We start from the raw sequence: 11,296 nt of genomic DNA, 5'->3' as shown, positions 1-11,296 counted from the left end.
TGGATTACTTGCTTGCTAGCCAAAGGGGGGGGTATGTGATTTAATCAAAACAGAATGTGTACATACATTCCCGATAAATCAGAATCCATACATCGACATTTCGAGAGAATTGCCGAGGTTTCCTTAAAATCCAGGAAAACATGGAGTACAAAGTGGTCCAATTAGTTAAGCGGACTGTTTTCAGGGTTGGTGGTGTACTATAATCATAGCATTGATTGGTTTTATTGTCATTATTTTTGTATCTATGACAATTTGTATGTGTGTTAAAATTTGTCTTAACAGAACTGTTAATCAAGTAACTGTCGTCAGCAATGAAGAAATGGTATTAAGTGCAGTGGACCAAAGGGCTCAAAGAACAGAGGATCGTATTCTTCTGTAAATTGCATTTTTTCTTTAGCTTAATTAAAATAAAAAGGGGAAATTGATAGATATTATGTAACATTAAATATTTTCCCCAAAGCAGTTATGAAAGTATGTTCTTATTAATACAAGGTTTTGAAATAATGCTTGTTCTTATATTTTAAATGCAAGGTTTGAAATAAATGTGTCTTTCTAAAAAAGCAGAAACTGCAAGGCTGACTAGCAGAAGTTAAAAATAGATAATTGCTTAAGCAAGCATAAAATACAGAACTGAAGCAAACAGCTAAATGTCAGACACCTGCAAAAATGAAACATGCTTAGTTTAGCTTTACTGTAAATATGTTTTTAGTCTAGTTTGATCTATTGTGTGCTAAACATAACTGTAAATGGCATCCTGTTATAATAAGGAAGTTGTTCAACAGGGACTTTTCATAAAGTCTTCCGATACAGAAATGAAAAATAACCAAAGAAGGACATGTAACAGAAATCAGTCATGCAAACTGCAAGGACATTGAAAAACAACAATCTGCTGCTTTGAAAAGAGTATATAAGCTGTACATTGTTTTCTCTTCTTTAGAGATGTATTGATTGAGTGTACATTGATCCTGTTTGTTTAGAAGCAAAGACTTTTATTCTAGCTATGTTATAATAGAATTTAAATAACTCTGACAGTAACTGCTTGGCAAGATTTTGTACTGATACAATAAATAATAACGGATATAGTAGTACGTTGTCTGTCTGGTCACTTCTGCCATTATAAAATTTAACATAGCTGTACTGGCTGTGTAATGGGAAGACCCCGAGTGCTTGAAAGTTAAGTTTAGAGAAATGTGTAACCACCAAATGAATATTACAATGGAAAGGCACTTATTTTACATGAGGGATCAAAAGCCTGGTGAAACGTTTGCAGCATATATAACAGCTTTGTTTCTCAAAGCTAAAATGTGCAGATTTGGTGATTTAAGGAATAACTTGATAAAAGACAGACTTGTGTGTGGTATTAAAGATGATGCTGTGAGAAAGATTTTGCTTCATGACAGTGATTTAACTTTGAATAAGGCCATTGAGATTTGTCAGATATACACGCTTACAGAAAAGCACACAAATATGCTTACAAATGAGAGATGCATGCTTTCAGTAACTTTTAAGGTCAATGTTGATATTATGCAGCATTTAGTTAAAAAAAACAGGCACAAGCACATGGCAGAACTGTGACCTCTGTAACACTCCATGGGAAGCCCCACAGCTTTCTAGCTAATTCCAGAGTACACACAGTCTCAGAGAAGTATAAGAATGAGTCAGCAAACTCAAAGAATAAGCCTCCACCCAGTTTCATATTCAACTGTCGTAACTGTGGTGGAAATCATGAGCCTACAAGAGAAAAATGTTTAGCTTTTGGTCAGCAATATTACAAATACAATAAGTGGAATCATTTCAAAAGGTTTTGTAAATAAATAAGGGGCATTCTTTTATTAAAAGAGAACATTCAAAGAGATAAGTCCATCAATTAGAAAGCTGTGACCCTACTTTTTATGTTGATGATGTATCAGTGCTTCATGAAACAGTCAATGCAGTAGATTTATGGGCAAAGAATGAAATATTTTGTACTATTCGGATAAATGGAAAACCCAAAGAGCTCAAAGTTGACATAGCTTCAAAAGTGCAACGTTATGTCTGCAGAAACATTTGCTAGAGTATGTGCTGGTGAGAAACTTGATTTGGCAAAATGTGCAAAGCTTGTTGCTTATGATGGTGAAGAGATTCAAACTGAAGGCTCAGTGATGCTTCTTATTCTGCTTGGAGAAGCTACGACTTTTTATTTTATGTGATCAAAAGGCACATACAGTCATTATTAGGGCTCATAGACAGTTTGAAGATGGGACTGCTTTCATTTAATAAGGAAGTCCATCAAGTTATCTTAAAAGACCACTGTTCTAATTTTGCCCAGTATATTTTCTCAATCTATGCTGATCTTTTCAAAGACAAATTAGGCAAGCTTCCAGTTGTGAACTCCATGAAGTTAGACCCAGAGGTCAGCCCAGTTGTCAGGTCAGCCCGGAAAGTTCCAGTAGCTATGCAAAACAGAGTCACAGCTGAGCTAGACAATGTGGTGCAACAAGGTGTGATTTGTCCAGCTGAAGAAACAACTGAATTGGTATCTTCCATGGTGGTAATCATAAGAAAAGCTCAGATGATATCAGAATATGTATTGATCTACAAGATTTCAACAAAGCACTGAAAAAACTCATCAGCCAATATGCATAGTTGAAGAGGTTGCAGCTCTGAATCCAAATGCCATTGTTTTTTTCTGTATTGGATGCAAAGAGTTCATTTTGGCAAATTCTGCTTTACAAGAAATCAGTACTCCTTTTTGCAGGTACAGATTTTTGAGAATGCCACTTGGGATAAATTCTGCCAGTGAAGTCTTTCAGCATACAATGGAGCAAATTTTTTTCTGGGTATCCTTGTGCTATTATAGTAGAAAATATTCAGGTCTATATTTTATCCTCGAAAGCTGTAAACAGCGAATGCTATCTAGAGCGAAAATGCCATGCATCTAATTTGTTATTGTGGAGGGCTGTGCTGCTCAGAGTGTTGGTGCGTAAAGATGTATCCTGGTCATGGCTGGAACAACACCAGAGAGCATTTGATGTCCTGAAACAGAGAATTGCCAGTCCACCAGCTCTTAGATACTATGATATTCACAAACCAGTTACTCTTTCCTGTGATGATTTGAAATTTGGTCTTGGTGCAGTCATTCTTCAAGAGGGTCACCCTGTTGCCTATGCATCCAGAAATCTAACCCAAACTGAAATGCAGTATGTTCAGATAGAGAAAGAACTTTTGGCAATTGTGTTTGCATGTTCGAAGTTACATGATTATATTTATGTTCGACTTACTATCCACATCGAAACTGATCACCAACCTCTAGTCACTATTTTCAGAAAGCCTATGCATACCTCTCCACCTAGATTGCAATGCATGATGTTGAAATTGCAAAAGTATAATTTCAGTCTTATCTACACAAAAGGCAAACTTCTTTATCTTGCTGATACATTATCCAGATCACCCAGAAATATGAACGAACAGCATGAGAATGAGCAACTTGATTCTGAAGTCATGAAAGTGAGAAATTTTTCTTCCACACATCTTTATGACCTTAGAAGTCATAAAGCCACAGATCCAATTCTTCAGAAGCTCAACCACTTTCTCAATTGAGGATGGCCATCAAAGTAATCTAGTTTATCTCAAGAACTATGTCCTTATTTTCCTTACAGAGATGAGATATTGTTTGACAATGGTGTTGTCATGAAAAGTCCAAAAGTGATTGTTCCAAAGTCCTTACAACGTAAGTATATTACTACCTTGCATCATGGCCACCCAGGAACTGCTTCTACCAAAAGAAGGGCGAGAAGACTAGTATTTTGGCCTTTTATGTCACAAGATATTGAGAGCACTTTCTTCTTGTTTTTTACATAATAGTACAAAGGCTCATCAACAGAAAGAACCACTTCACCAAACTAGATTCCTTAACTACCTCGGTCGACAGTAGCCACTGACATTTTCAAATGGAATGGTCAATATTACTTGGTGTTAGTAGACTCTTATTCCAATTGGTTTGAGATTGACGTACTTCCTAATCTAGCATCCAGTACTGTCATTACTAAGATGAAGCATCATTTTGCAGTCCATGGTAGTGTGCACAAAGTTATTTCAGACAATGCTACACAGTTTACAAGCCAGCAATTCTAAAGATTCTCCAAAGAGTGGGACTTTATCCATGTTACGAGTAGTCTTGAGTACCTGCAGTCAAATGGTTTGGCAGAACATGCAGTTCAAAGTGTGAAACAGTTACTAGAGAAGTCAAAATGAGATCATAGTGATGTTTTCCTGAGTCTCTTGAATCTCAGAAATGTTCCTCATGATAAACATCTTGGTTCACCTGCCCACAGACTTTGTTGAGACAAGCCAGAACTACCTTACCAGTCAACAGTAGTTTATTGGTTCCAAGTGTTAAGAATAACAGATCAGTGAAAGCACATTTGTTAAATAAGCTCGTAGCCCAAAAGTCTTATTATGACAAGTCCAGCAAACCGCTCAATCCATTATGTGAAGGAGAGACAGTGAGAATGCAAAGGTTATGATCGGATTGGAGTCATGAAAGGTATTTGCCCAGAGCAGAGATTGTACATTGTGAAATCACAAAGAGTAGAGTTTAGGTGGAATTGGAAACATTTGATGCCGGTATCTGGGCCTGTACCGCAGCATTTAGCCTGTGAAAAAGACTCTTTATCTCAGACTGCGTTGCCCAGTGTTTCTATTCCAGAAAATGTTCCAGTAAATATCCCTGTTCCTGAGATGAATCCTGAAATTCCTGATACAAATTGCTCACCAAAGACTGTCCCTGTTGCTAAACCCAGTTCTGATTACTATATCAGTAGATCGGGTCGCATTTCCGGACCATGTTACAGATACACGATGACTTGAACATGAACATTGTGTTTGTTTCTAATGTCTATATTATTACATGTCTTATTCTAATGTCATTTCATTAAGGGCAATCTATTTAAGAGGGAGGACATAGCTCAATATGTATGTATGCCTTTAAGAAGCTTTCCATGGGCTTGCACAAGTTTATAAATACTGAGCACCTGTGGGCTTGACTGACATTTTGTAGTAAGCTGTTGAGATGTAAGTATGTATGTCTATGTAGTTTGTCAGTTAATCAGTTTGTTTATATTTTGTTATGCTGCTATCCATCCTGATGTGTTTCTGTGTCTGCTCCTTTGTCTGTTTAAAACTTTCATTAAGTGGCTACTGCTAGTAGCTGTAATAGTGAGAGAACATTTGGGAAGGCCAACCCACTTAGATTCTTAACCTTGAATTATCTTCTGTTACATCTTTCTGCTTTTCCACTTTACAAAAAATATTCTAAGCTTGTTTCCCTTCTTTCCTGTAACTAGTCTAGTCCAGATACAGATTTGCTCTATCCTGCTTCTGAGCCCCCCAAGCCTGTCTGTGTTGGAGGGAAGCCTGCTAGCTTATCAGTGAGAATGGTAAGCACTAGGTAACCTATCTACCATATAAGGAGTGGTTTCTGGCCCAGAGCTTGTAGTTATTGGCCATTTGGGCAGTTTTTCATTCTCTCTCAACTTTCTAATTTAAAAGCCCTCATTTGCACTTGTTTCCCCTCTTTCCTGGCTGTCTGTGTTGGAGGGAAGCCTGGTAGCTTATTGGTGGGAGTGGTAAGTACTAGGTAACCTATCTACCACATAAGGAGTGGTTTCTGGCCCAGAAATTGTAGTTATTGGCCACTTGGGCAGTTTTTCCAGCTCTCTGAACTTCCTGATTTAAAAGCCCACATTTGTACTTATTTCTTCCTTTCCATAGTCCAGATACAGATAGGCTGTATCCAGGACTGTTTGTAAGCTTCTGAGCCCCCCGCAAGACTTTCTGTGTTGGAGGGAAGCCTTCTAGCTTATCAATGGGAGTGGTAAGTACTAGGTAGCCTATCTACCACAAGAGGAGTAGTTCCTGGCCCAGAAATTGTAGTTTATTGGCCGTTTGGACAGTGTTTCTATCTCTCTCAACTTTCCGGTTTAAAAGCCCACATTTACCCTTGTTTTTCCACCTTTCCTGTAACTAGTTTAGTCCAGATACATACTTGCTGTATCCAGGACTATTTGGAAGCTTTTGAGTGGTGCCAGATCTAAGGGAAAATTTTAAGAGCAGACATGCTGTATCCAGGACTGTTTGTAAGCTTCTGAGCAGTGCCAGAGTCTGCTCTTCAATTTTTCCCTTAGATCTACTAATTCTCTCCTCTCCTGCACTTATACTAGCTTATTAGTCTTGCACTTTACCAGACATGTAGCAATTATTGCAGCACACAAACATGCTACCAGAACTAAACGTTCTACAAGGAAACAGATCCAGTACTTATCAATGCCCACCCCTCCAGGCATGTTTAAAGGTCAGTTCCCTGTGCTTTCTCCTATTAACCTGGTGAACTTGGGCTTCCTAAGGTAATGTAGCAACTGCCTCATGTACACCGACAACCCTCTCCTCTTACCTTCCAACACTTAGACTTGCGAGAGATGCACTTATATATCCAAACTGGAAGCCACGCACTCTCCAGCCAAGACTGGAATAGCTGGTCAAGAGGAGAAGGTCAACACTTGCACCACACCACATGGAACACATAGCCATCCAGAACACACACCAGCAATGCCTTCACATAAAAACACAAACCACACATCCACCATCATGGAGGCTCTCAATAAAAATCTACCCAAGCAGCAGAGACCTCCAAGGCAGAAATGCACTCGACCACCACAATGCAATGCTAATCACGGGACACATAACTCTTGTAAACAGTGTGCCACTCAACCAAAGCCCCTAAGGCAAAACAGCATGCCCAACACACTAATCATAGGTGACTTGACAGTGAGGCACACTGATGTCCCACTCACTAGATTGAATAAGGAGAAAGTAACAGTCAGCTGCCAGGATCCACCACAAGACACAAGCACTCAGGTCCCTCAACAACAGGTACAAATATGACTCTGTCATTGTACATGTGGGTGTGAATGACCTGAGACATACCTCCCTCGACTACATGAAAAGAGACATGGAGGAGCTCTCGGATTATGTAGCCCAGGTTGGTATGACCCCAGCTCTGAGAAGCATCCTACAATCACTAAGAAGGATACCACAGTACAAGCAGAAAATGATTGATTTCAACAAGTGGCTAAGTTTCTGGTGTCATTTTAAGGGGATCCATAATCTGTCTGCCTGGGATGACATGACTGACAGACCTCGATGCTTTGCCAGAGATGGACTGCATCTGTCACCTCTGGGCTTCTGGATACTGGCCAAGGTTCCTGCAACCTCTATAGTGCCTTTTTTTAGGCAGTGTTCCAAAGACCAAATTACCATTGTAACAGCTACAAACAAATGCACTCTGAGGGTCATGCTGCTCAATGCTAGAAGTCTAAATCTCAAAATGCACTCGCTAGAAGCACTCCTTAAAACTGAGAACATCGACATTTGTGCTGTAACAGAGACCTGGTTCAAAGCAGCAGAAAGCACCCCTGCACTACCAGGCTATAACTCATGCCACACCTTTCGGCCCCAGAACTTGGACTGATGCTCTAAAGACAATATTCATAAAGGATGCGCACACCTCCAGACTGGTAGCCCAACATAACACATCAGAGATACTTCAGGTGCAGCTAACATTGGGTAAGACAGCGATTCAGTTCGTAGCCTGCTATAGGTCCCCAACCATGTCCCAAGACTCGAACTCCATGTTCCTAAGCACCCTGGAGAATATTAAGGTCCAACCTAACACTCTCTTACTAGGCGACTTCAACTACTCCTTCATTAACTGGGTAAACTACTCATGTACCAACACACTTGCCCAACGTTTCCTGGAGTTCATTAATTTCAATACCCTGGATCAGCTCGGTCTTACCCCCACTAGAGGTAGCAACATCCTTGACCTTGTCATTACTAACATGGGCGACTGTTGTTCTACACCAATAGTCAGCTCCTCCTTGGTTAGATCCGACCACAAACTAATCACCTTGGAACCCCCCCCCAAAGGTAACCACCATGAAAAACTTCTCCAAAGCCAACTTTGGGTTCCTAAAAACAGAGGTGGCTAACTTCATGCCACCCATGCAAATGAACACGTACACAAATGCATGGCTCTCGCCATACCCAATAGAACCAAGATGCTCTCCTCCAAAAAAACGAAGCCAATCTGGTGGTCCCCTGCCATAAACAAACTCTACAACAGAAGGAGGAAACTGATGAGGAATAAGGTGAAGTCCCAAGACTGTAAAAACTCCCTTATTAGCCTCAACAAAAAGTTGAGATTCCTCATCAAATCCTCTAAAGCTAGCTATGAAAACAGAATTGCAGCAGATAGTAAAGACAACCACAAGGCCTTTCATAGTTATGTAAAGAATCTCCACAGCAATACCCAGATTTGCTCTGAGCTACTGCACAATGGTACCTCCTATACCAAGCCAACAGATATTGCCAGAATACTGGCCGACAGATTCAGTGCCAACTTTACCCCCCCCAAAGGACCAATCACAATACCAGTAGATTGCCAGGCACCCAGTATTACTGCTGCACAGGTTAAAACAGCACAGTCCAAGGCCAGAAATACAGCTTCTATGGGATTTGACAATATCCCTGGTTGTGTTCTACATGAACTACAGAGTGAACTGGCACCTTACCTGTGTGCCCTGTTCAATCACAGCCTCACCTCAGGTTTTGTCCCTACCGAATGGCGTACTGCTACAGCCATCCCTCTCCACAAAGGAGGAGCGACTACAGACCCTGGGAACTATCGCCCCATTAGCCTGATGAGTCTGATATGCAAAGCTATGGAATGCATTATTATGGACCTAATAAACAAGGATATAGGGAATCTCCAAACTCTGGATCCCACACAGTTTGGTTTTGTGTAGGGTAGATCATGCCTGCTCAAGTTGGTTGACTTATTTGAGTCAGTCACCAGAGCTGTAGATGAAGGCAAGGTGGTTCATACAGCCTACTGTGATCTGGTCAAGGCCTTTGATACCATTCCCCACTCAGGAATCATAGAAAAACTCACTAAGCTAGTCATCAACCTCTATATCACTAGGTGGATTGGAAACTGGCTCACAGATAGAACCCACAGTGTGAAAGTAGCTGATTCCAAGTCAGACTGCTGACCAGTCATGAGTGGAGTCCCACAGGGTTCGGTCCTGGGTCCTCTCCTGTTTGGAATCTACTTCTCTGAAGTCTAGGTCAACACGAAGGGACTCTGGCTGACAAAGTTCACAGACAATTGCAAGTTGGGAGCTATTATTAACTCACCAAGTGGTGTTGACATCCTACAGAATGGCCTCAATGAGACCAACGATTGGTGTCAGAACCATGGCATAAGCTCAATGCCAAAAAATGTGTCTTCATCCCCTTTGGGAAAAACCCAGTTTCCATGAATTACAACATTGATGGTAGTCCACTGAACACTGAAGGCGTTATAAGAGATCTGGGAACACAGATTGACAGTAACCTCTCTTTTGATCACCACATTGCCACTGTGGTCAGAAAGTCCTTCTATGTGGCAGATCTCATTACTAAGGGTTTTGCATCCAGGAAGAAAGAGGTCATCGTCTCCCTATTCTCTTCCCTCATTAGGCCAATCATCGAGTACAATGCCCCATTTGGCATGTACCTCACTAGACACCTATAACAACTGCAGACGCCGCAAAAGTACCTCACAAAGAGGATAATATGCCTTAAACACTTGTCCTATATGGACAGACTCAAAAAACTCCAACTATTCTCTTTATCATATCGCCTACTTAGAGGCGATCTCTGCTTGATTTACAAAGCCATGTCTGATTAAGCTCTGTTAGAAATGCTACATCTAAAGAAATTCTAATCCCTCTGCACCACACACTCCAGAGACCTCTACCTCATTACCACAATTAACAGAACATACCGGAGGGACAGGTTCATATCCCAGAGACTGCCCATGCTATGGAACAGACTTCCCATACATGTCAAGCAGAGCACCTCGCTGACCCTCTTCAAGAGAAATCTTAATGAGTGGATGGGAAACAGAAAATTCACCTCGGGGATAACTCCAGTGGCTCTACTCAACAGAGGCACTGGGAACTAAGGTCGGGTGGCACTATGTCAGGGTAATCCTATGACTAGGCTTGTAAAGGCCCCAGGGCCATTAGCCTAACACACATCTATGAACCTATGAACCTATATAATAAAACATATAAATGAACTACCCTGCCTGTTCGTCATCTGTACTAGAGAGGGATGAGTGATAAACAGATTTTGCATCAAAATATATTTCTCAAAAGAAGAAAATGTATGAAACTCTAAAGTCTGTCATTACTGACTGAATGTAATCTACTGTGGTTTAATAAAAAAATAAAAATTTTATGAGGGACAGGGAAAAATATGGGACAAAATCAAAGACATTCTTCAAAATCAGGGACAGTTACAAGCATAACTGTCAATCTCTTACCTCCAAAATCAGGGACAAATTAAGAAATAATCAAGAACGAATGCCCCAAATCAGTGTCACTTTTTAAAATATTAGTACTATTAACTTGAGAAGTTGACAAAATAAGAAAAAAAAATGAATCAATGTTCACTTCTTGAAGTAAAATAAATCTACCACTCTAATAATTATATCCCTTATTAAGTGTAACCCACCACTTTTCTCTAAAAATCAGTATTAGGAAGGATAGAGCAGAAAAGGTTTTGAGCAAAAATCAGGGACAGTAGAGACGCAGCTTTGTAGGGAACGATTGGTACTCTTCAACAGTACCAACTGTGTACACTAACAGTTGGGGATGGGTAACCACCTTCCACCCTTCCGTTTGACTAGGAGCGGCCTTAGGTCAACTGGTGACCTAGGCAAAAGAGCTCCACGACACCCCCCACACCACCCGGTGCCCCCATCCTGGTCTACCTGCACCAAATGTTGTTGTTCTTCTTTCGGCTTTTCCCGGTTAGGGGTCACCACAGCAGAACTCCGGTCCACTAATGATTGGCAGTAGATTTTTACGGTGCCGAGGTGCCAGCTCGATGCCCAACCTTCAACGAAGGCACGCTCATTCACTCATGTCTTTTGAACGCCACTCGACTGTGGGGAGGACATGCAGACTCCACACATAAGGCGCTCCAGCCGAGAATCGAACGGGAGAACCTCTTGCTGTGAGGCGACAACGCTAACGCTGCACCACCACTGGTTCCGGTCTACCTGCACCAAATAAATACTGGAAAAGCGCCCCTGCTAGAGCGGCGCTCTAGGCGGGTGCCTAGTTGGCCTATGCCTAAGGCCGGCTATGCATATGACTGGTTTTGTTTACAGCAGACCAAGGAAAGTTGGAGTTAAAACTCAAAGGCA

This window comes from Protopterus annectens, chromosome 5.part0 (genome assembly GCF_019279795.1).
Source record: "Protopterus annectens isolate FY-2018-M chromosome 5.part0, PAN1.0, whole genome shotgun sequence".
NCBI classification, from domain to species: Eukaryota; Metazoa; Chordata; order Ceratodontiformes; family Protopteridae; genus Protopterus; species Protopterus annectens.
Note: the sequence above shows the minus strand (reverse complement) of the source record.